The 25,356-nt window shown below is 47.4% G+C and overlaps 1 protein-coding gene and 1 long non-coding RNA gene across 3 annotated transcripts in view; one reads left to right on the top strand and one right to left on the bottom strand.

Annotated features, from left to right (window-relative positions):
• Window positions 1-25,356, top strand: part of Scfd2 (sec1 family domain containing 2) — a 309,492-nt gene that overhangs the window by 232,476 nt on the left and 51,660 nt on the right. The gene's annotated exons all lie outside the window — the stretch shown is intronic.
• On the bottom strand, window positions 14,133-14,743 carry LOC127211061 (uncharacterized). Of its 2 annotated transcripts, XR_007833353.1 has the most exons (4): window positions 14,660-14,743; window positions 14,501-14,540; window positions 14,253-14,332; window positions 14,133-14,212 (listed from the first exon to the last, which is right to left on the bottom strand). It is a non-coding gene; the product is annotated as an uncharacterized LOC127211061 (long non-coding RNA). The 2 variants fall into 2 exon arrangements; XR_007833352.1 differs by lacking the exon at window positions 14,133-14,212 and having other exon boundaries at window positions 14,227-14,332.

The raw sequence follows: 25,356 nt of genomic DNA, 5'->3' as shown, positions 1-25,356 counted from the left end.
TTGGGGCTTGTGGCTGTCACCATATATTCAAACATGGATCCACAATTACCATCCTTTTTATAACTCTCCAAGTTTTCTATGTGAGGCTTTTCCCATTGTGTGATAGCCTAAAGTATAGTACCGAATTCTAAATGGCACACTGAGTTTCCATGGTGCTTTTGTTTTGTGAACAATACCTATCTTAGGCCATCTTGTACATGCTGGACCATCCTTAGAAGTATTCTGGCAAGAGATGAACAGCCAGCGACACTGGCTGGAAGTCTGTGTTGAGGATCAGGGTTCCTTCTGAGTGAGTCAGTCCATCTATTTGTAGCCCCCAATTTGATGGCAGTTGATGTAGATTATAGTAGCTGAATGTGTTGTCTTCACATTGCAAGCCATTTTCGTTGGGTCTGAGCTATTCATTGAGTAGAGTGAAAACTCAAGCTAGTTAGCTTACAGCTCTAATAAAACATGCCCAGGCGTATGGGATGAAGACAGAGTTCTTGCAGAGGCTGGAAATAGAAGCTATTCCTCCTATAACCAAATGCTGTCCTCTCCTAATTTGGAAGTTTTGGGTATGTTGGTTAAAGCAGTTAGTAGTTGCTGTTAACTAAAGACTTAATGGTGGCCCAGACCCAATCTATTTCCACCTTCTGCTCAGCTCCTGTACCCTAACCCAGTGCAGCACTCAGCAGGCAGAAGAGTTCCTGGCCTAGTTTATGAATCCTTCCATGATGCATAGATAAAAATAATCTCTCTGAACTAATTAATTTAAAGTCTTGAACATAATAGCTTGGAGGCTTACTATCTCTGAAATTTGTATGCAAATCATTAGAAAGTAGCTTTCTCTAGGGAAAGAGACGTTGGTTTTCATTAATGTTTTGTTGAGATTTTCAATGGAAATAATTCAATAAAATCTGTGTTATTCTTTCTCTCAGTTAATCACACAGAATAATGCAGTGCAGGAAGGGCAGCTGGATGCCTAATCCTTCATGCCCGGGTCCAGTGTTTTTGAAGCGTCTCTTGATTTTTCCTGTATTTGATTAACCATTCACAAAACAACTCAGTGTGGAACTCTAGAGTCCCGTGGTTACTGCGCCTTGCCTTGCCCAAGATGGTGAAATTAGAAAATTCCCTCTTGCTTGTTAATGGTGTGCCTTGTGGTTGGAAAGCTGAGGCTGAGAGCGAGCAGTAGAACGTCATTAGTTATGGTGAGAAGAGCAAGAGGAAGGTAGCTCAATCCATTTAATGGAAACCTTTCCCCCCCCTTATGGTACTGAAGATTAAACCTCGATGCTTGTGCATACAGCACAAGGGTCTACCACCAGGATGGATTTCCTCAGCCCCTCAGAGAGGCTTTAGGGTGGTCTAGTTTGTAACTGTGGCTCAGAGACTTATAGTTGAAGCTATTCCATTTTTCTTTTTTAATGTCAACAAAAACATGGGTTCTCTCAGAAAGTTAGATTGCCTTTGAACCTAGATCTAAGGAAGAAAAAGGAAGTCAACTTGGGAATCTAATGGGAAATTCTTTTTTTTTTTTTTTTTTCTTTCAAGACAAGGTCTCTCTGTGTTAGCCTTGGCTGTCCTAGACTCGCTTTGTAGACCAGGCTGGCCTCGAACTCACAGCGATCCGCCTGCCTCTGCCTCTCGAGTGCTGGGATTAAAGGCGTGCGCCACCACGCCCCGCTAATGGGAAATTCTTAATGCAAAAGAATTAAGTACATGTAAACATTTTCAAGGCAGTCGAAGGGTTAGTGACCCCAATAGTCTGACTGTTCCTCCAGTCTCAAAGTGCCTCAGGAAAAAAAAAAATGGTCAAAAACAATAGCAACATTGTAGTGTGGTTATCCTGTATTATGTGGCTGATATCCACTGTGAGTATATACCATGTGTGTCTTTCTGTGTCTAGGTTACCTCACTTAGAATGGTCTTTTCTAGTTTCATCCATTTGGGGGAGGAGGGCTATAGAGACTGATGCACCAACCAAGGACCATGCATGGTGGGGACCTAGACCTTCTGCTCAGATGTGGTCAAGAGGCAACACAGTCTCCCTGTGGGTCTCATAATAGGGGGAGTAGGGGCTGTCTCTGACATGAACTAGGACTAGGAGAGTGGGGCTAAGTAAGGGATGGTGGGACCTGCAAGAGATGGGGGAGGGGCTACAATCAGAATGTAAAACGATTAAAGGCATGCACCACCAGACTCGGGAGGCAGAGGCAGGCGGATCGCTGTGAATTCCAGGTCAGCCTGGTCTACAAAGCGAGTCCAGGACAGCCAAGCCTAACACAGAGAGACTCATGTTGGACCCTAAAGTCCAATTCAGGAAGGGGAGGTCGCCGCAAGAGACCACTCAAGTCACACCAGCTGAGAAGGTATAGGTAAAATTTATTGCTGAGACACCAGAAGTGTCAATTGTTGATGTGTCCAGGTCCCTCAGCACTCGGGAGGTGAAGGACCCTGAGTAGCTGTTACAGGCTAGTTTTAAAGGCTAAAACCGCAAAGCAGGTGGGGTTGCTTATCAGGTTAGACCATATGGACATTAGGACATCTGGCATTGGGAAGCTCCGTGTGGAGGCTTGGGTGTGGGTCTCAAGAGCGGTTACTGAAAGCCGTATGGGAACATCTGATATTTGGAAACTTACATGTAACTATTCTGGGGACTAAGGTGGAACTTTTGAAGTCAGCATTAACGAGAACTGGGAGAAGCGAGCAAGGCTGGACAAGCAAACAAGCGTCTTGTATTTTACAATTTTACAGTTTCTCACTCTGTCTTGAAAAACCAAAAAACAAACAAACAACAACAACAAAAAAAACCCAGAATGTAAAGTGAATACATTTTTTAAAAATTAAAAATTTATTTATTTATTATTATGTATTCATTGCTCTGCAGGCCAGAAGAGGGCATCAGATCCCATTATAGATGGTTGTGAGCCACCATGTGGTTGCTGGGGATCAAACTCAGGACCTTTGGAAGAGCAGACAGTGCTCTTAACCTCTGAGCCATCTCTCCAGCCCCTTAAAAATTTTTAAATTTAATTTTAAAAAGTAATCCCTGATTTATTATGGGTTATGAAACAATATGGACCCTCTAGAATTATATGTGGAAATGCATGCTGTGGTTTGTCTAGCTGGGTTTCTGGAAGCATAGATATAATTTTGGTAAAAATGATATGAATTTTAAAAAATAATTACTATAGAAGAAACTAATTTTTTCAATTAAAAAAAAAAAAGAACCCAGATAGTCCCAATAATAATTTTACTTGTGTCATTGTTGCTGTTTTTGCTTAATTGTTGACCAGAACATTTCTGATAACCAGTTGCAAACTTAGGAAGTTGCCTTTTTCCCTTTTAATGGAGGGTAATTAAAATGCCTTAGCATAATGGAGTGCTTCTAGAGACACCAGCTTCGTAAAACCTGTGTTTGTTTAGGAACTTCTTGATTTGAACAAAGCCAGTGTTTGTGCGTTGAGCCGTGGGAGGAGGAAGGGGCCGTCCATGAACCCTATATAAACAAATCTCTTTTGTGTGGTTGTCGGGCAGTGGCCTTTCTTCCCATCCTGTCCGCTGGGGCGCTCAGCCAAGTACAGAGCTTTAGCTGTGTCATCCATGGAGATACGTAATGCAAAGAACGCTTCAGAATGACCATGATAGTAAAATACTGGGTGAGGTGTCCCAGCCAAAGGGATTCGATTTCACAGAGCCTAATCCCACAGAGAGCCTGGCGTGGGGCTGGTTTCCTGCAAAGGTGGGGGTTGGGGTGCAGTGTAGACAGTGTGTTTGTCTGTCTCATGGGCTTTCTGCTTCCCCTAAACTGTTCTCCTCAGGGCATCGACATATTGCCTCAGCTTCCCGAGAGTGGGGTTAAAGCGATGACCTCCACCATGCTCCCCTTCCCAGCTGTACCACCTTCTGGAGGGGGCTCTGCAAGTTATAGACTAAGTTTACCAAGGCAAACTACTTCCCCTCCACCAAAGAAGGTGTCAGCACTGCCAGAGGACACCGCTGATGGCTTCAGGAGTTGCAGAGTGTCATGGATGAATAGTGCTCAGACTGAGAGGGATCATCAGGCAAGGTCACTTCTGCCATGGGCACGTCTTTGTGTTAGGTACCTTCTTAGTTCACTTAGTAATATGAGCTTTTCTTGTGCTCGAATCTTCATTCGCAACCCTGACCTGCTCCTGAGCCAGAGAGCTCAAGAGTTGGACAGGACCTCAAGCCCTGTCCAAACCTTCTCCCCACTCCTTCGCATGTCTCGAGGAAAATGCTTCCTACCACTGTTCCACACCTCCCTCTACCAGGGGGGCGAGCACCCTCTTCATTCTGAGCTACAGAGACTCAACATCATCTGACCTCTCCCCACGTTCCTTACACCTGCTCAACAACACGGTGCCAGCTCTTCATATACACCGTCCCCAGCTCCCTCCCCCATTCTCACCTGGACCCCTACATCATCCCCCCATCCTGTCATTAACTGTTTTGACTATGACTGTTTCTCAGTCTCACCCCTTCTAAGCCCATGCTGCATGCAATCCCCAGCCCCTAACCTCTATGCAGAAGTTTCAGATGGAGAAAAACCCATGTGGGCTGGGGAGATGGCTCAGAGGTTAAGGGCACTGGCTGCTCTTCCAGAGGTCCTGAGTTCAATTCCCAGCAACCACATGGTGGCTCACAACATCTAAAATGAGATCTGGCGCCCTCTTCTAGCATGCATGTGTACATGTGGGCAGAACACTGTATACATAAAGAAAGAAAGAAAGGAAGAAAGAAAGGAAGGAAGGAAGGAAAAACCCATGAGTGTTGGACCTTCACGCCCAACTGGGGAAGGGGTCGCCATGAGAGACCACACGAGGCACAACGCACTGATGCAAAAGCAAAGGTTTATTGCTGACGCGCCAGGGTCCCTCAGCACTCGAGAGGCCAAGGACCCCCAGTGACTGTTACAGGCTATTTTTAAAGGCTAAAACCGCAAAGCAGGTGGGGTTGCTTATCAAGTTAGACCATATGGACAGTAGGACATGTGGCGTTGGGAGACCTCTTGCGGGGACTTGGGTGTGGGTCCCTAGGGCGGTTACTAGAAACCGTATGGGACCTCTGATATTTGGGAGCTCACATGTAGCTATTTTGGGAACTAGGGTGGAACTCCTGAGGCTAGCAGTAACGAGAACTGGGAGAAGCCTCTGGGTAGGCAGGGCAAACAAGCGTCTTACATTTTATAATTTTACAGTTTCTCAGAGTTGCCTTGCTATGCTGTCCATCACACAGGAACCTTGCTAGAACGCTTCCTTTTCCATCTGCACTTCCTTACTTAAAAGCTGCCAGTGACTTGTCCCACCTGAGCTATAAACAGCCTCTCGGCTTTACACTCATCCCTGTCCTCTCCACCTGCCCATCTCATCTCTGATCCTTCAACACCAGCAGAGATGGCTGCCCTTCCCACTGTCTCATGAACACCCTCACGGGGTTTCTGCCTCCAAGTTACAAACAGCCTTAATCAGCCCAAATCAGCTCAATACATACTAAAATGACTGGCTCATATTAAATAAAAGACTAGGGTCAGCTCTTGTTCCCGTTGTCTCTGTCCTCTGGAGTCTGACATTATCTTGTTCTACTTCCCTTTGCTGCCTTTTTTCTCAGCTCCACCCATCCATGTGGTAGCAAAAGCAGCCACCATGGCACCAGTTCTGTCCTCTGATCATGCAAGTACAGAAGGAGGAGAGTGTCCCTTTCACAGTGGCTCCAGCTGGTCTAGGTCCACAGCCTGTCAGAGTGGCCAGGCGGACAGTGTGCTTTGGCTTGCAAGGCCAAGTTTGGAAAAATCAGGGTAGCGGGCTCAATGGGAGTGGGACTGGAGAAGCATGTGGTTGTTCCCTCTACCCAGCCCTCGGCCTCTCCCCCAAGGCCTGCATCGAATCCACTTTCCCTAGGATGCCACCTTCAGGTCTCCTGGTCTCCAACTGGAGGTGCTAAAGTGTACACTTTTTCAACTACATCTTTGTTTTCCTCTAAACATCTGGGGTGGTCTTTGCATAATCAGTGCAGTGAATTTTTGTTGGTGAAAGTGGTGTGGGGAGGGTGGTATAAGAGAGAAAGGGGGTGTGCATTGGAGGAGATGCACATCTTCATGGAAACACGTGCCAGCAGTCCCTAACCTGGAGGCTGCACGGTGACGCCAGCATCCGTCCATCTTGGTAACTAGCTGGCAAGCCTCGGGTAAGGACATCTTCTGTCTTCTTCTGCTGGGGAGTAAGATAATAACGTTCCCGAGTACCCAGAACGCAGGTTGTTTTCTCCGTCTGACTTCAGTTTCAGCAAGAAAGGACAAAAGTCAGTGAGTCCAAACAAAAGAATAGAGACATAGGAGCATTTTTAGAGGTAAGTAATAGCATAAATTAGGAGGAAAAGTCAAGAGTGTGGCCAAAGGAAAGGAGGCCTACTTGTTCTGCGTGAGAACAAGTGTACTGTCTCCTGTTGTTGGGAAGTTGGGTCCTTGCTGGTTTCTCCTGTGAGGTTTCAGCCAGGACCCCTCCCTCCGCTGTGTGCTGTGAGTGTTCTCTCATCTGATGACCTCTCCTTAGTAACTAGTTCCATATGCTTGCTTACTTCTGTTTGTAAAACAGCTTTAACCAAGGTCATGTCACCTTGCTTTGGTACTTCTTCCAAATGGCAGGGATTCGTTTGGAGTCTGTTGTTGAGAATGAAGGATTTGCCTGTCATATAAGAAACAGTATTATTATGCTGGATAAGGCTAGTCTAAAAAGAGGGTGTTTTGGGTTTTAGGGTTAACTTTGCATCTAGTGAAAGAGTGAGGCTTACATTCCTGAAGAGTTTCTTACTGAAGAAAGTCATATGTTGGCTCTGTTTCTTAACAATTAAACTTTATTATACAACCCAACTAGCTTACACAAAAGGGAAAAAAGGTTAAAGGGAAACAAGAGTGAACCTTCCGGTATCCGTTCCATAGGATGGATGGGTCCCTAGGTGTCTCTGGCCTGCGCGCTGGTCCGGCCTGTTCACTGATCCTCTTCCCAATCCACGTGTGCTCAAGCCCGGTCTGAACCTGCTGCTCCTCTCTGTCCTCTCCACCTGCCTGTCTCTCATGTGCAAGGGGCAGTCTCCCTCTCCCATTGAGGGTCCATTAGAAGCACAATAGTGCAGGTGGAGTCCCTCGGTCCCCTTCCTGAATTCCAGGCCCAGGACGGCTCCACCCAATCTATCTCAAGGTTAATCTCAGGGAGTATCCGTGGTGTGTCCAAGGGCAAAGCCCGCCAAGACTGCTTTCACCTGTGACAAAGCTTACACTCCTTCCCACAGTCATAGGCCGTTCATTCTAAGAGCTGCATGAGACTTAGAAATCACAGATGTCAGTGTATCAGATAGAAGCATACTTAAGCATCAGCTTGGGTTCTTGTGAACACATAAGTTGCTGGGCCTTGTCCTCAAGGACTTGGATTTTGTAGCCCTGGAATGGTGCCCAGATTACACAGGGTGATCCTGGTGAGAGAGCTCCACACCTCATCACATCCAAATACTAGATGCAAAGAACCTATGTCTAGTAACTGTGAAGATACCTGTTGAAATTCATGCGGCCACTAGACGGACACAGGTATCCTGACTGTCCCGTAGCCTTGTCCCTTTGCGAGTCAGACCGTCCATCTCCAGAGTAAGAATCATTTATGGTGAATTAGCTCACAGGTTGAACCGTTCCTACCCATAGAATTTTCGAGAAGGTACAAATGACCTTGGGAGCTATGAGTCCTCCAAAGCCGTGTAAAGCCCTTTTCTTAGCCCCTACCTGAAGTCCCTCCTGACATTCTGGCAGCCTGTGACTGATGGGTGAAACTTAAATGCTCCCTGCTAGGAACTCTCTTCTGTCCCTGGTGCCTGCAGTGGGGGTGAGTAGATCCACCTGTCTGTGGACCCGGGGTATCAGAGAACATCAACAGTCAGAGTCCCGAGTCCTGTAGAAAACATCACTGTGTGGAGAACAGTAGTGCTGAGGGAACCTCAAAAGCCACATGGGCCCAGCACCTCCCTCCCACCATGAAGAAGTAAGAGAAAGACCCGCTGGAGACAGGGCTGGGACAAGAGCCCAGTTAATTCCCTTCCTGGCCAGAAATAAACAAACACGCAGAGCCTGCCTTATAATATTAACAAAGGGCCTCACAGCCCAGGTGGATTTTAATATGTAAGCCCAGGTTCATGACCTTGTAATAAAAAAGGGATCAAGTGCGTACACATAGGTGTACTTCATAATTGGACTTAAAGTGTCATTGTTTTTCCTCCCACCTTGGGGAATAAAAATAGCTCTGCCTAGTCTGAAGGAACAATTTGGATGCAAGAAGAGAAAATGAGCCCTGTTTCTTTGTGTCTGACTTGATTCTTCATGTACAATGAGTCTGTGTTCCGAGGGGGGCTGGAGATGGCCACTGGCTCATAATCACCTCTACTGTTGAGCTGACTGCACAAGGAGACTCAATGTCAAGTTTAATGGAACGCCTTTTAAAACGGTACCTATGGCCCATTAATTAAAACTAGCCATTGCCAAGTGCTGCTAGCTTAGGCTTATACTAACAAACGAAAATGTGAATATAGCCGTGGTCTGCTGTAAACAGACCTCTACCAGGTGAGGACACAGGCCTAGCACACAGAGCTGCAGGTGGGAGTGTTGGTGCTGTGCACAGAATCAAATGGACCCTGAGTAGGACAGACTGGACGCAGGACAGCCTTGCTGTTGACTGATCTCAACAAGGGAAGTCTCCCCATTCTTTGTCTCTGGTTTTAGAGTCCCCCAGTGTGTGCGTGCCATTGTTAAGACTATGACAGAATAGGAACAAAGCCTCGCAAATCCGCATGGAGAGAGAGGGTGCTGGAGCCCTGTGGTATTCAGGGGCTTTGTGAGGGGTCACCCAGGATTTGGGAAGAGCCCATAAAGTGCCGGGTCAGGAAGAAGCACTGCTGGCCTCAGCAGCCCATAGCTGCCAGCAGCTGCCAATGGGTTTTGTTGTTGTTTGTTTCTTTTTAAACTTAGGCCACGTAGTGCTCCTCTCCTGCTGTTTGTGGAAACAAGCTCTCAGAATGGCAGATAGTGACAGTTCTCCAGATGTTGCCACTTTCATGTTTACATGGTGCACCAGAGTTATTGATGTAAATAGAATTCTGCACGCAGTGCTCACCTCCCCTGCTGTGCCAGGCCTGGGCCTGCTGTCAGAGTGGCTCTGTCCAGATCAGGTGAGGCATCTTCCATTCCCCAATGCTTGTGTGGACAAGCCCCCTCCTATGAGAAGCTTCTGGAATTGTAGCATGTCTTGATCCTCTTGCCCTGCCCTCTGGTGGGACATTAATCTGCTGGGTCATAGAAGTCCTCCAAACACAAAAGTCCTGGCTTATGGAAACCAGTCCATCCTGACCTGATTTTCAACAACTCAAGCTCCATTGTCTCAGTCGCCGTGGTGCGCCCCCATGGCTACTCCCCCAGGGTCAGGGCTCCACTGTACTGCAGAGACTGGAGTTTGGTGACAGTCAGCCTCACATCCAGCCCTCCCTCTGAGCATCCTCATGTCAGCCTCGCATCCAGCCCTCCCTCTGAGCATCCTCATGTCAGCCTTGCATCCAGCCCTCCCTCTGAGCATCCTCATGTCAGCCTTGCATCCAGCCCTCCCTCTGAGCATCCTCATGTCAGCCTTGCATCCAGCCCTCCCTCTGAGCATCCTCATGTCAGCCTCGCATCCAGCCCTCCCTCTGAGCATCCTCATGTAAAGCCACTCACTCTCCTCACACCTTGCTAGACTGAGTGGGGCTCGTCCACCACAGTACCTCACCTCTTTGACCACAGTAATGGACCTTGTGGACCTCTTGTCTAGGCTTTCACTAACAGAAGAGAAAGGTGTCTATTACTTCTTAGCCATAGGCTGGTATGATGTGCCTGTGATTGACGTATTTTCTATTGCACAGGAGACACCAGTCAGCAAGAAAACTAAGCAGTTCTGCCGTGTCTCAGGCTGGCTGGGTTACGTGAGCCGACACATTCCCCTCTTGGCCTTAAGGCTACCTGAGCTAGATTGCTGGAGCTCACAAGAGTCTGATTGATACACACCCTGTGGCCTTGGCCCTGGTCTCTGTTATGGAGCCATTTTCCTCCAGTCCTTCAGCCGCACACCCCTCCCACTCCCCCCAGGAAGGAGGGGTTCCTTTCAGTGGTCAGGAGTGATTCCTGTGCTGTGGCGAGACAGTTCCAGCGTGCTTCTTTAAACTTATGAAAAATGGTCTGGGGTTCACTGCAGCCATAGAACTCATGCTGTGAAGAGCTTTGTTCTGGGACCATCATGTGATGTCTCAGAAGCCCTCAGGTGTCTCTGAGGATGGGACACCTCACAGCCTTCACCCACCAACAGCCACCAAGTCCCCACAGTGCAGTGTCTCCAGCATCCTAGCCTGCAGCTCTCTCCCCCTCAGAGAACTGATTGTGGGACCCCAGGTGAAGATAATCAATTTTTTCTGGTTTTGAGAAATATTTCCACAGCCACATAGCTGCTTTTCTTTGAGTGCCAGCCCCCTGCCTATGCCAGCACTTAGAATCTTTTTCCCATCCCCCACTAGTTACCACTGACCACAGCTTTTATCCTGCAGTAACCCTTGTGGAAAGCATGTTTTTCCATGTCTTTATATAAATAGATTGGGCCTTTTTGTCTGTATGTTTGATTGTTTCTAATTGCTGAGGTAGAATGTGCTGCCAAAGTCTTTTTATGGATGTCCAGCAATGTTATGGAAAAGCAAAACTGGCTAAGCTAGAGCTCTGGGATCTGCCTGCCTGGCTGGACCTCTGGTTCTGTCACCAGCCAGTGCCTCCTCTGGCGCCCCTCCATACCCCAGAGCCATGTATAAAATATGTGGATAATAATAACACCTGCTTTGTAGAGCCACTGCAAAGAGTGAAAATTAGGAAAGACATAAAGACCTTAGGATGGGCCTGTCATGCTAATGACCCTTTAATAAATAGTACCAATAAATAATTGACCCACACAGAACCAATGGGGTCTGGTTTCTTATATTAGTTTTTCTTCTGGGTAATAAAAGTTATTCAAATTGACATGAAGAATAGCAGTGGAATACAGGAAGGAAAGAGTGCCAGCGTGTGGCTCCTTCTCATGGTCCCAGCAGACCATGCTGCCAAGTACCACTGCAGCATGGCACCCTACCTCCAACCTAAGACCAGGGGAGCAGGAGACAGCTGGAGACACCAGCCACCCTACCCTCTGATGCCTTGGTAAGAGTGGGACATGAAGATGACACTCAAGGGTAGGGGAACATCACTACCAAGTGGAGCAAGGTGACACTGTGAGAGAAGAGGCCTGCTGGGAGGGTGAGCAGCTTCTTTTGTGGATCAGGAAGAGCAGGGTGGGAAAGCCGCAGATGAAAGAGGAATGTACATCCCCTGGAAGGATGGCCCCACACAATCCCCGCTCCTCCCAGTCCTTAGCCAGTTGATTATCTCCACAATCCCACCAGCCTTTGAGAGAATATTTGTGTTTGGAGGCCAATCCGGGGTTTATTTGTGTATTTCTTTGATATGGATGCAGCTGTGTAAGCCACGGTTGCCTTGTTTGCTCTTCAGACTCTTTATGGGTCTTGCTAGACCAAGTGTCTCTCCTTCCTGCTGTATTTCTCAGCTTTGCCTGTGTGTAATGGATGAAGTATATGAACTGTCTGATTTCCAGTCATTTTTAATGTATCCAAACAGCAATTGCATATTGTTCAAATGAATGTTTCCAAGTTCAGAGATTACAGATAAGTTCTCTAGAGATGGAACCATAGCCCAGCCCTGCCTGCTTGGATTCTCCTCACGCCCACCAGTGGCAAAGGGACTCGGGAAGCCCCTGCCTATCACAAGGGAGAAGAAGCGTAAATAGATTAATTATGGCTTACACAGCCCTCTCCATAGCAAAGAAACATATGGCTCAAGTCCTGAGGTAGAGACGGAGTGCAGGGTGGTTGGGTAAGAGCTATGCAGAGACACAGGGCCCAGAGCTGGGTTCAGATGCCTGGCTGGGAGAGAAAAGGCTGGATGGAGAGCACCAGCTGGGGGGAAGCAAGAACGCCACTTCCTTTCCTGCCATTCCCTCCTCTCTCTTCCCTGCTACAAACCTCCTGCAGATGGGGTCCATGTGGTGAACAGCGAGTGGCATGTGCCACTTGGGGATCTCTTTAGGAACAATCTGAGGCAGCTGTTCTCCTCTGTCACCCCTGAAGTCTTCTGCTTAAAGGGAACGTACACTCTAAAACCTGGCATTGGAATGTGGCATATGGCGTTAGACACACTGACAAATCCTGAGAGAAACGAAGTGAAGAAGTTAAGCAAGGCCACTTTAATTTTATTAGAGAACAAAGTTTTATCTTCTCCCTCTCTCAAATACTAAATATAGACTTTAAAGGCATTTCCATTATTACTGCAGTGACTTGAAATGGGTAGCAGCTGCTTATAGGCAATATCTATGTGACCAGGCACCATAGAGACTTTCCAGTCTCAGATTAGCAAGCATGCCTCTGCCCTTGGCCAGCGCTGTACCTGCTGACCATACCTAGATGTATCTGTCAGTCTGCCTCTGCCTCTCTGCCTTTACCCTCCAGGTCATCCTGTACAACTTGAGGACAGGAAACGAATGTTCCTGATCTTGGTTTGTTGTAGTACTCGGTAGAAAACACACTATTTCCTAAGTCTGAGATGAGTAAAAGCAAAGAAGGAGAAAGGGAATTAAGGACAGGTGTGTCAGAGATACCTCTTAGGGGAGGTGAGTCCAAGCTAAACTCATCTTGTCCAGACCTTTACCACCAGGACAAGGATTTAGTGGTATAACAGTTGTGTTGTCCGTTCCTTGTTGCTGGGACAAACTATCGAGATAAAGGATATAAGCCGGAGGTTGGTTTGAGCTAGTGCATTCACTCGGCCCCACAGCTTGGGCCTGGGGTTTGCAGAACATCTCGGCTGACAGCTGTCACAGAGGAAAGCTGCCTGCCTTATGGTAGCCAGGAGCAGAGAAGGAGAGAAAGAGACTGGACCAAGTTACACCCTAGTGACCTGCTTCCTCCAGCTAAACTCCATGTTCTGAGGCCATCTGTGAATTCTGGAATGTATTGACACGTTGTTGAGGTTAGAGCCCCAGTGTTCAAGTGCGTCCTGAGGCCACACTCCAAACCCTTGAAGACCAAGCCTGCAGTTTGCAAGTCAGCAGACATTTGTCTTCAAACTACAGTACAGATGCCACTTAAGAACCACTTCTCTACCTTTCGTGTGTGTGTGTGTGTGTGTGTGTGTGTGTGTGTGTGTGTGTGTGTTGTCTTTGAACCCAGGCTCTGTGGCCCTTCACAAGAGAATTTCAGAGCCCTCAGGGTCTGTGCCAGGTCCTACTAGAGACGTGCCATTCTGGGCCACAAGCAGCTGACCACTCTAATATGGTCTGTCACATGGCACAACCATTTCTTCTCAATTATCATGGGCTCCATTCAAGGTGAACCAAACGTGTGCATGTCTGAAGAGCACACACACGCGCGCGCACACACACACGCACGCACACACACACACACAAGAGGGGGAGAGAAAGCTGTGCATGCACACGCACAAACATACATCAAACTTTGCAGTGTGAGTGGATATGGAGCAGGCCTGCCCTTTGTTTAGGGGTGGAGGTTTGCTAGAAGTTTTCCTCTTCTCTGAACAGCACCCAAAACCCCACCAGCCATAACCCAGGGACCCTTCTCTGACCTCTTATCTCTGTCCGTCCTCTATGTTTCCTCATGACCCAACCTGAACAGGTCATCCTAATAGGGGAGATAGGTTGTAAAGTCAAAAGAAATGTGACTCAGTGCTGGTATGTGCTCTACATTCATACATTAAAATATTACCCTGCTTGGGCTGGAGAGATGACTCAGTAGTTAAGAGCACTGACTGTTCCTCCAGAAGACCTGGGTTTGAATCTCAGCACCCACATAGTGGATCATACTGTCTGTAACACCAGTCCCAGGAGATCCGATGCCCTCTTCTTGCCTCCACTGGCACTGTATACACATGGTACACAGACACACACATGCCTACAAAACATTCATACACATAAAAATAAATATTTTTTAACAAAGCTATTAAAATAAAATAAAAGGTTATCCTGCCATGCTGCTGCCAGTTTCGAGATGACCTTCTTGTCCCCATATGTAAACTATGGGCAGCATCCTTTGCCATGACCTCTGTCACTGACGTGTACAGTTCTGTCCTCTGCCATGACCTCTGTCACTAGCGTGTACAGTTCTATCCTCTGCCATGACCTCTGTCACTAGCGTGTACAGTTCTATCCTCTGCCATGACCTCTGTCACTAGTGTGTACAGTTCTATCCTCTGCCATGACCTCTGTCACTAACGTGTACAGTTCTGTCCTCTGCCATGACCTCTGTCACTAGCGTGTACAGTTCTGTCCTCTGCCATGACCTCTGTCACTAGTGTGTACAGTTCTGTCCTCTGCCCCTCTGCCATGACCTCTGTCACTAGCGTGTACAGTTCTATCCTCTGCCATGACCTCTGTCACTAACGTGTACAGTTCTATCCTCTGCCAGACCTCTGTCACTAACGTGTACAGTTCTGTCCTCTGCCATGACCTCTATCACTAACGTGTACAGTTCTGTCCTCTGCCATGACCTCTGTCACTAATGTGTACAGTTCTGATGGGGATACAGATCTGTTTGCTGGTCCATCCCTCCATCCTTTCTACCTAGAACAGACCCATAGCATCGTTACATACACATTCAATGTACACACTGCCCTGTATACATTGTCTGTGCCCTGCATGGGACTCCATGCCCAGAAGCAATGTCTCTGTAGTCTCTCTTTGTTTCTGCACAGAGATTCAAAACTGTGTGGCCCATTCTGACGTCTTGTTGGTATAATCATGACCTTTTCCTCTGTCAAAGAATAAACAATGAGACTGCCATTGTTTCTTTGGAGAATTAATGTCTAGCCATGTTCTGTGGTTCTCCCGGTAATCAGGCATGTTCCATGACGTGTGGAAGGAGGTGACTTCAGCGTGGGCACCAGGCTGCTGTTGTGAATGGAGCCTCTGGCTGGCAAGCGGGCGGTGGGGTGGGGGTGGGGGAATGGGGGCCTGGAGCATCGGGGGGGTCCTCTGTGCCTCTCTTCTGGGACCTCGAGGGAAGACAGCTGGTGTAGAATGGAGCTGCAGAGGGAACACCTGTTTGATGAGTCAAGATTGAAAGTGATGAGCCTGACATCAAAGGGGAGGCAGCCGCAGCTGGAACACTCCTTAGAAATAAATGAGTGTAGTGTGCCCATAAAGAGGCCCCTGAACTCGCCCTGCACTCTGAACCCACAATGCGCTTACTGGATCAGATCCCACCATTTCAGGATGAGTATGGATGTGTGTTTTAGGAGACACGTGTTCTAGGACCATCTTATTATGTCTTCCGTCCATGTGACTCTGCCTGAGCCCCACAGAGAAGGCAACCTATTGTCTGACTGCCCAACCTGCTCTTCTTCTCCAAAAATCTTTATGCTCAGAACATTGGCTTCAGTCTGTGAGGCAAGAGTCTTTTTAATATGTCTTTTTAGGTCTCTGCTTTTAATCAGTATTTAAAGTGCCTGTAGAGGGAGAAGAAAATAGAAGGCAGGATGTGGGAGATAGAGAATATATATTACAGCCCTAGAAACAGATACAGAAAAGGAATCAACCCACCCATTGACTTCAATGCAGCCTGTCCACCCCCCTGACACTACACCCCGGCAGGGGAAAGAGAGGCTCTGCCTGTTCCTTTGGGAGCTTACGCTGCCTTTGCATGCTCCGTGGTTCACACTTCTCACAGGGAGGTAGGAGTTTGAACTTACTCGGATACTTCCATGTGAGAACCATCGGTTAGAATGACAGACTTCGCAAGCTGTCGCTGGAGGCTGAGCAAGTGCCCCGACTTGATCTGGGCAGGTCTATGCTTTGCTGTCACACTTAGCTCATGTGCTCTGTGGTCCTCTCTGCCTTTGAGGAAACTGAGATTCAGAGTTCAAAGATCTATCCAAAATCCCGCGCCTAGTGCACCCAGGCCCTCAGACTCAACACATGTGTCTTCCTATGGCACCACAGCCACATCGCTGATGCCTGGGCCTTGTGAGGGTGACAGGCCTTTACTGAAGCACTGGGACCCAGAGACTCGGCTAATCCAAAGCCATGTGCCAGGGAGACACAGGAGGGAGGCCATGATATGTTTGGAAACGCTTGCTAGGTTCCTGTCAAACCCCACCCAACCCCTCATCTCCCAGTTTTGTTCACAAGGCTGCACCATCTCGTCTGCTGTGTCCCTGGGGAGCTTCGTGGGTCTGGTTTCTAAATAGACATCCTCCTCATTTCTACGAATCTGAGTGAGGTCCCTTCATGCCTGTCTTGTTTACAGGGATCCTTCTCTGATCTGTGTGCTCTTATTCTATGCTTAGATTCTACCTTAAATGTTTGGTAGTTTCCTATTCATTTTCTCACTAATTTCTTCACTGCCAGCTAATCTTTCACTGGTTCTGTTGTTACAAATGTCATATACAAGGTTAAGGCTTGTCTGCTCACATTGTTTGTGGTATCTCTATTTTTTTTTTTTTTTTTTTTTTTAACTATAAAAGAGTTGGGTCCTTTTGTTTTGGTTTGGTTTTCTGAATTTTGGTCCTAATACACCTGACTCCCCACCCCCCACATTTTGTAATATGAGTGTAGGTGGATTTTTGTATTGGTTTTGTAAATGCCACTTGTTAAATACTTCATACTTGTCACGGAATTTCAATGCCTTCCCAGCCATATATTGTTTCCATATATGCCTGGAACGGATGAGGCTGTGTTTGCTTTTCTGCATCTCTTTGCGTCTCTATGTCATTCCCACAATGACCTTACTACTACCCAGGCATGGTAAGGCTGCTCGTCATGTCTTGACCGTTCTTAGCTCTATGCTCTCCTACAGACATGTTAGAACCAGCTATACGGCACACACAGTTCTTTGTGACCTCCATTGAAATTGTACTGAACTTGTAAGCTTAGTTGGCGAGCACTGATGTCACCCTGGAACTTGAGTTTCACGCACCACAGATGTATGAAGTCATGAGTGTGAAAAGTCAGCAGCTTCTGTCTGGCAGTCCCACTGGAATGGAAGGTTCTCTGAATGGCCATCCTTGACTGAACCTTAGGTTCATTGCAGCAGATGGTTTTCTCAATGGCTAGCTGAAGAGGGAAATGATCACTGTAGCGTGATTTGCCAACATGTCTTTCTAGCTGAGTGATTAAATACATGTAATTAGGGAGAAGAAAGCCTGCAAGAACTGTGTAGGGGCCAACACTGCCCTGCCAGCGGGAACGCTAAGGTGGCAGGAGTGAGAGCACAGTAGGAGCTGCAGCGAGCAAGAGTCGAGAGAAACAGTGTGTTCTGGCTGCTGAGCCCCACGGGCCAGCCAACTCCATCCTCAGCATCATTGTCTTTTCTTCCACCATGTACTGGCCTGCTGAAGTCTTCCTACCGTAAATACCCAAGTCAAAAGAAAACCAGTCCCTGGATTCTGAGTGATAATTAGTAACACTGGGCCTCTATTCAGACAGGTAGCAATGCTGAAAACCAAGAGTGTGTAAAAGGTGAGGGCCTGCTGTTTTGCTGCTTCTGATTTTCTAGAATTTAAAGTACATAGCTATATTATGGAAAAGTGCAGAGACATAAATGATACTTTTTGGTTGGAGAGATTTAAAACTGTAGTGACGGTTTATAGACTTACTCACAACCATTGTCACAGTAAATCATGTCTGCCTCCAACTGTAGAAGACATAAGAATTATAACACTTGTTTTTGTTCAAGAATAATGAATTTTAACTGCACACATCAAAAGATGATCTGTAGAGAGCCCAACCTTTTAAAAGTAGTAATAAGCTGATAGCTGAAGCATGACTTTTCCAACTGCCTCAGTTTCTCTCCTGTTGCTATGGCAAGAAACCCTGGCAAGGGCAACTTACTGGAGAAAGGGCTTTGGCTCACAGTTCCAGCTTGCAGTCCATCATGGCAAAGAAATCACAGCTGCAGGGCTTAAGAGAGCTGGTCACATTGTCTGTGCAGTCAGGACACAGGAAGTCATGAATGCAGCATGCTTGCTTTCTCTTCTTTGTCCAGTCAAGAATCCCCCGCCCAGGGAAGAATCCCAACCATACATATTAGTATATTCAAGATACTCCCCCACAGGCGTGCCCAGAAGTCCATTGCCCAGAAGATTCTAGATCCTATTAGGACGATGATACTAACAACCATTACACCATCCTTCCAAAACAACTGAGTGGGATGTATTTTTAAATGGAAACTTTTAAAACCCTTTATTGTAAGATTATGTGGATATTTTTGACCTTCTAAGATAAGCCCATGTAGTCTCTGGCTTATAATCAAAATTTGGAAGATGACTTTATCTCCAAGCTTTGGGGGTAAACACAGCTGACTAACGGTCACGCCAACCGTGGGCCTGGAGATGCGTGTCTAAAGCATCCCTCCCAGACTCTGGCGTCCACGTAAGGTACTTTTCTTATTTTATCCTTTTTTTTTTTTTTCTCTTACTGGTAGCTTATTTCATTTTAGCACCATTATGAATCATTCCACGTCTGCAAGCTTTTATTTTCTCCTCAAACTATAAGAGCAAGACAACAATTTTAAAAGGTTATGGCTTGCCTTTAAAATTCAGCTAATATAAAAATAGAAGGATAAACAGGTCCCTGCGGCTTGCTCTGCAAACCTCGCATGCAGTTTTCTTAAGAAAGAAAAGAAAGTTGCAATTTTCACAAGTCCTTTGAAAAATGAAAGGATGGAGAACGGACTAAACCAACCAACAACAACAACACCTCTTCATTTGAGGTCAGTAAAAGAATCACCCCAAGCTAGGCATGTGGGACTGGCCTATAATCTCATTTCTTGGGAAGCAAAGACAGTGGGATCAAGAGTTTTAGGCCCACCTAGCTAGGTAGTGAGCCCCTGTGGCAAACAAAACAAAACAAAACAAAAAACTACAGTTGAAAATATACTGCTGGCCTGGATGCTGCTCTCAAGTCCCAGTTACCTGGGCCTATGAAGGAACTGATCATCTGTTACTGTGATTGCTAGGAAAGCTATAGCACCCCTTCCCAGTCATAGATCTGTGTAGCATCCGCAGAGCCCCCTTCCCAGTCACAGACCTGTGTAGCAATCCACAGAGCCCCCTTCCCAGTCACAGACCTGTGTAGCATCGACAGAGCCCCCTTCCCAGTCACAGACCTGTGTAGCACCCCAGTTCCCCCTTCCCAGTCACAGACCTGTGTAGCATCGGCAGAGCCCCCTTCCCAGTCACAGACCTGTGTAGCAATCCACAGAACCCCCTTCCCAGTCACAGACCTGTGTAGCACCCCAGTTCCCCCTTCCCAGTCACAGACCTGTGTAGCATCGACAGAGCCCCTTCCCAGTCACAGACCTGTGTAGCACCCCAGGTCCCCCTTCCCAGTCACAGACCTGTGTAGCATCGGCAGAGCCCCCTTCCCAGTCACAGACCTGTGTAGCAATCCACAGAGCCCCCTTCCCAGTCACAGACCTGTGTACCATTCCCGATGCCCTTTTCTGTAGTCACAGGCCTCTGAAATGTTGCTACTGCATGGAAATATTTTTTAAGTAATATGTTATTTTTAGAAACAAAGAAATCAAAGAATTCTCACTCTTGCTCTACACTGGCCTAAGCATTGAGGGGTAATATTTATAGCTATTATGCTATAATTATATTAATCACAACTTAATGAGACAGATGGGCTTAAAATTTCATGCATTGTCTACTATTAAATAAGGCCACTGGGAATATTTTTACTGCTTATTATCCTTGTCAGTGGCTAAGAGCTTATCTTCTGTGCCCCTGACATTTGGACATTTATGTATTTGGGGGTGCTAGGCTTTCATTTCATTAGTTTGTTTGATAAATAAAATGTTCTCAGTGAGCTAAAAATAAAAGTATCCCATGTGTCTAAATGGAGCCCTCCCACATGGTTCTATTTTAGAGCATTTAGGGGCTGGGAGGAGAGCAAGGAAGCAGAGATGGGTCACACAGAGCCACTGCATGCATCATAGGCTTGAAGATTCCACACTGCTGTGTGTTGATTGAGTGTGCCCCTCCCAACTGCCAGGGGTTGCCAGGAGATCATATTAAGAGTGGGAGCCAATAGATCATATTAAGAGCAGGGGCCTCAAAAAGGGAACATAGGAGGCCATGAGGCCTTTTCTCTCATGAATTAGTATTATAAAGGGTGTTGGCAGGAGCAGTGAGTTCTCTCTGTGAGAACAGCAAGAAGGCCATATCAGATGCTGCCCCTTCATCCTGGGCTGCCCCGCCTCCAGAACTGTGAGGGAGGAAGTTTCTGACCTTTATAAATAAGACTCTCAGCTATTAAAGCTGTCACCATTAAAGCTGCACAAAGTGGACTGAGCCACATAATTGTCCATTACACCATCTTTTTCTGGGGAGATGTGAGCAAATATCTATTCTCCCCAGATAAGGCATAGTGGCAAACCAAAGTGAGGGTCCACTAAAGTCCGACTCGGCAAACCAATGGTCTTATTACCTGTTGGATCAATAATCATATTGGGTTTACTTATAGAGCAATGATGAAGGGTTACCTACAGGAGCCTGAGTGTGCTGGCTAATTTTATGTCAACTTGACACAGGCTAGCGTCATCTGAGAGGAGAGAGAGCCCCAATTGACAAAATGACTCCTCCGTAAGACTGTGCTGTAGGAAAACCTGTAGAGCATTTTCTTACTTAGTGGTTGATGCAGGCCAGCCCGGCCCATTGTGACGGAGGCCAAGCCAGGGCTGGTGGTCCTGGGTTCTATAAGAAAGCAGACTGAAGAAATCATGGGGAGCAATTCAGTAAGCAGCATCCCTCCATGGCCTCTGCACCAGCTCCTGCCTCCAGGTTCCTGTCCTGACTTCCTTCAATGATGGACTGTGTATTGAAGTGTAAGTCAAGTAAACCCTTGCCTCCCCAAGTTGTCTTGGGTCATGGTGTTTCATCACAGCAATAGTGACCCTACATAGGACACTGCATGGTGTCCGAACAGCTGTGCCATCTCAAACTCTCCACTGTTGGAGAAGGCCCTTGTGCACTGTGTTTTCAGATGCTGATTTCATGGATGGATCATGGACGGTGCCTTCTTGGAAGCTGCATCTCAGACTCATTTCAATTAGCCGTCCATGTTTTCTATGGTCTAGCACAGCTCAGGATCATTTGCAGTGAGGGGCATGGTGAGGAGTAATAGCTGGCTACTAAGACCCTCCCCTCATCCATCCACTAGGGCCTGCCAGCAGTTCCGTTGCCATTAGACCTGGTTACCAAAGTGTTATTCTGCTTATTAGTTGCCATGGCTACTGCATTGCATTAATCTCTACTCCATGGTGGCCTCATATTATGCCCAGAGGCAAAAAACCATACCCTAATGTCTTTCAAACCAGGCAGTTTCTTTTCTTTTCTTTCTTTCTTTCGTTTATTTATTTATTTATTTATTTATTGAGGCAGGGTTTTTTCATGTAGCCTTGGCTGTCCTGGACTCACTATGTAGACCAGGCTGGCCTCGAACTCACAGCGATCCACCTGCCTCTGCCTCTGCCTCCCAAGTGCTGGGATTAAAGGTGTCCGCCACCCGGCTCAGGCAGTTTCTTAATATGAGCTGTCTAGATATAGTGTGTGGCCAAAGGCTGCATCCTGTCATCAGTGCAGAGGGCTGGGGGCAGCCAGCCTTCTGCATCAGCCACACATGCTGACTCACTGAACTGCTCCCACATCTTTTCATTATTTCTGTACCATTTTACAAGACTTCTTTAGTCTATTTAAATAATGCCAAATTCTCTCTGCTCTTTTCCCCTCCCTTTCTCTTGATTGTGGCTTTATAAAATGTGTTTCCTTTAGCTGTCCATAAAATAAAGCCTAGTGCCACAGACAAGTCCCACGTAAGGGAGAGTATTCTCATGTCGACATGCTCAGATAACTTACACAGTTCCAAGACTGATCCCTACCTACTTGTCCTGGGTCACGTGCACTAGAGTGAAGTGCCCTCTCCTAGGCCCTCAGTCTCCTACCCCTCTACTCTTCTAACCCGAAGCATGGCTCTGACAGTTATCTTGCTCCTAGTTACAACCTTAAGAAAGTGTATCTGGCACGGAGTGCAGACTCGATGTACTTTAATTCAGCTAGCAGAAAGCTTTTCTGAAACCATCTTGAGAAAGGTGCATCAGCCAATTTTCCTTTGCTATAACAAAATACTGGATGTTGGATAATTCACTTACAGTTCATGCCAGAGCATGTAGCATGGCTTCTTCTTAGCTCTGATGAGAGCGTCACACAGACGTTACAATCACAGGCATACAACAGCGGCCATAAAGCCAGACCGGAAGCCATGGATGTGCCGCTTTTAAAAACAGCTAGCTCGTGAATAACGAGCTCACTCCACATTGGCATTTATCCTCCAGAAGGCAATGCCCCCAGTGCCCTAAGCACCTCCCACCAGGCCCCATCTCTTAATGGCCCCATCTCTTAATGGTCCCACCACCTACCAACAGTGGCACACTGGTTCCCAGAACGAAGCCTCTGACACAGGACCCTTTGGCACACGGATGCCATATCCAACTCAGAGCAAGGAGAGTGAGGCTGCTCCTGCCTCTCCAGGTAAGCTCCAGGACCTGGGAGAGAGGGGCTGAGCCCCAAGGCTGTGATGCTGTCATCCAGGGCCTGAGGGACTGGATTTCATGGGAATGTGACATCTGGGCTGGCTTAGCAAGGAGAAAGCATTTCCAAGTATAAGCTGAGAGGCTGGTCTTGACCATTCTCTTCAAGACCGCATGCTGCGATCTACGCAGGCAGAGTGCTGGAGGCCTTCTGCCCTGGCTTTCTGAACTTGTGCCTGCTTCTTATTCCTATAGGAAGTCCCTCCCCCCCAGGACCACAGCACTGGCCACTCCCTGGCTAAGCCCTCCACTTTGGGACTCAGGGCGACCCTTCTGAAACCTGAATTCACAGAGCAGTATTTCCTGTTTGACATCCATTTTAGCCACAACTAGGAACTCCAGATCACGAGAACCCTTCCAGGTCATCTTCAGATCAACTTGAAGTTTTACCCTTTCTACAGTGGGATCACCAAACTGTCAGCAGACGGAGCCTGGACCTTTAACACAGGGCTGGTTTCTCTGCCAAGACCCCCATGGACCTGGATAGGAACCCACTTCCCACTGCCACTCTGAAGAGCTGCCAGCTATTTCTGGGGAAACATGCATTGATGTCAAGGTGAGAGGTTAATGTCAGCCATCTTCCTTAACAGTTCTCCACCTTATTTTGGGGGGCGGGGCAATGTCTTTTTACTAAACCTCCTCTCTCCACCTTCCCAGCACTGGGATTACAGGCGAACACCCCTGCGCCCACCTTTTTACATGGGTGCTGAGTGTACAGCATTCAGGTCCTCACGCTAGCACCTCTCCAGCCCCAGGACCACCCTTTTCCTAGTCTGTGAGTGGGCGGGATCTGTCCCTGAAGCTTAGCATTCAGGGAATGTGGCTGAGCATAAGGAGAGCGAGCAGGAGTCCACTGCTGGGCTAACCAGCCCATCCATCCTACACGCCTCTCCGCTTCCTTCCATGCCAAGGCCACTGCTGCTCACTCTTCCCGACGAGTGCTCATCAGGGGAAACCAGCGCAGGGCTGCCTCTCTGGCCTGGCCTGGAATGTGTACTGCCTGCTTGAGTTTGAATTCCTGGGCCAGCTGGGCTCAAAGCTGCTGTTACAGGGGGGTGGAGTGGCCTCTCTCTTGGCTTCTGGGGGTGGCTTTGATGCCACCCGCCAGTGGCAGCACACCTCACTAGCTGTGTGCGCCAGGGTGAGACATATGGCGTGTTCTGACTAAGTGTGTGCAGATTCGGACAGGAAGGGACGCTCGCCAGTGCTATCTCCTTATTTGGCCTTTGTTCTTTGCTGCCTTCCCAGCTTCCCCCTCCTGGGCTCATTTTTCTTGCTTCCTTCCATGCCTTTGAGTGGACTCCCAAGTCCTGCCCCATCCCTGTTCTAGCTGGAAACTCTCCCCATACAGTATCACAGGTGCCCCTTGGGGTGACTGTAGCCTTCACCCATGGTCATCACATCACCCCAACTGTCCTGTTCACTCTGGGACCTGCCCCGGTCCCTGACATACATGTGTGCGCTATGCACACCTAGTGAATTCCAAACAGCTGAGCACCATTCCCTCCTAGTGCCTCTGTCCTGGGACCCCCACTTGGCCCATAGAGTAATCTAGTCGTTCATGCTCTTTTTTTTTTTTTTTTTTTAATTTAATTTTATTTTAGCGTGAGGGTGTCAAAGCCATTGGAACTAGAATTACAGACAGTTGTGAGCTGCCATGTGGTGGCTGGGAATTGAACCCGGGTCCTTTGGAAGAGCAGACAGTGCTCTTAACCACTGAGCCATCTCTCCAGCCCCCGTTCATGCTCTTTGCAGACAGCATCTAGAACCACGAGACCCAGAAACCCCTCCCACTTATTAGCTTTCTAACTTTAAGTCTCCATCCTCCCTGACCACAGTTTCCGTGTGTATAAATTGGAGATGGCACCTGCTTCTCAGGGTTGCCAAAATATGAATGCAAAGGGTATGAATGACATGTGCATACCTAAGGTACAGTGATAGCTAGTTAGTGTGTGCTGTTATTTCCTCTCTAGTTGACCATATAGATTATTTATTTATTTATTTATTTATTTATTTAACCTAGAAGTTGGAGGGCTGATATTGAATCAGCTAGGTAACGTGAATAGCAGTCATAGACTCTCAGGACAGTCACCTGCTGATGTTCACAGAAACTTCTAGACACAAACTCTCAAATGCCCAGTCAATTATCTTATATAAAATGATGCACTGCTTGCATACAGCCTACATATAGCTAGCTGCCTGTATATTTTAAGTCAGCTCTAGATTACTTTTAATACCTAAGATAATGTAAATGCTCTGCAGACAGTTGTTACACTATACTTTTAGGGAGTAAGAAAGCCTACACATTATACACGTTCAGTATGGATGCAGTATTTTCCAGAATATTTTCTCTCCACAGTTGGTTGCATCCATGGATACAGAACCCTCAGATGTAGGAGCTTGATTGACATGCGCGACAATGACAATTAGCATCTTCTCTGGGCTGTGTTCCCCTCGGGTCTGCAAGCCTCTGGCCAGGTAACCCATGGCCTCCAAGCCACTGCCATGGTCACAGAGGCGGGTTCAAGGGACGTGTTAAGGGGCACTCTGGCTCTGCAGGCTTCCGCTTTACTGTTCCATCCTGTGGCCCCTCCTCAC

Source organism: Acomys russatus, chromosome 28 (assembly GCF_903995435.1).
Source record: "Acomys russatus chromosome 28, mAcoRus1.1, whole genome shotgun sequence".
Lineage (NCBI taxonomy): Eukaryota > Metazoa > Chordata > Mammalia > Rodentia > Muridae > Acomys > Acomys russatus.
Note: the sequence above shows the minus strand (reverse complement) of the source record. Positions and strands in the feature narration are given on the sequence as shown.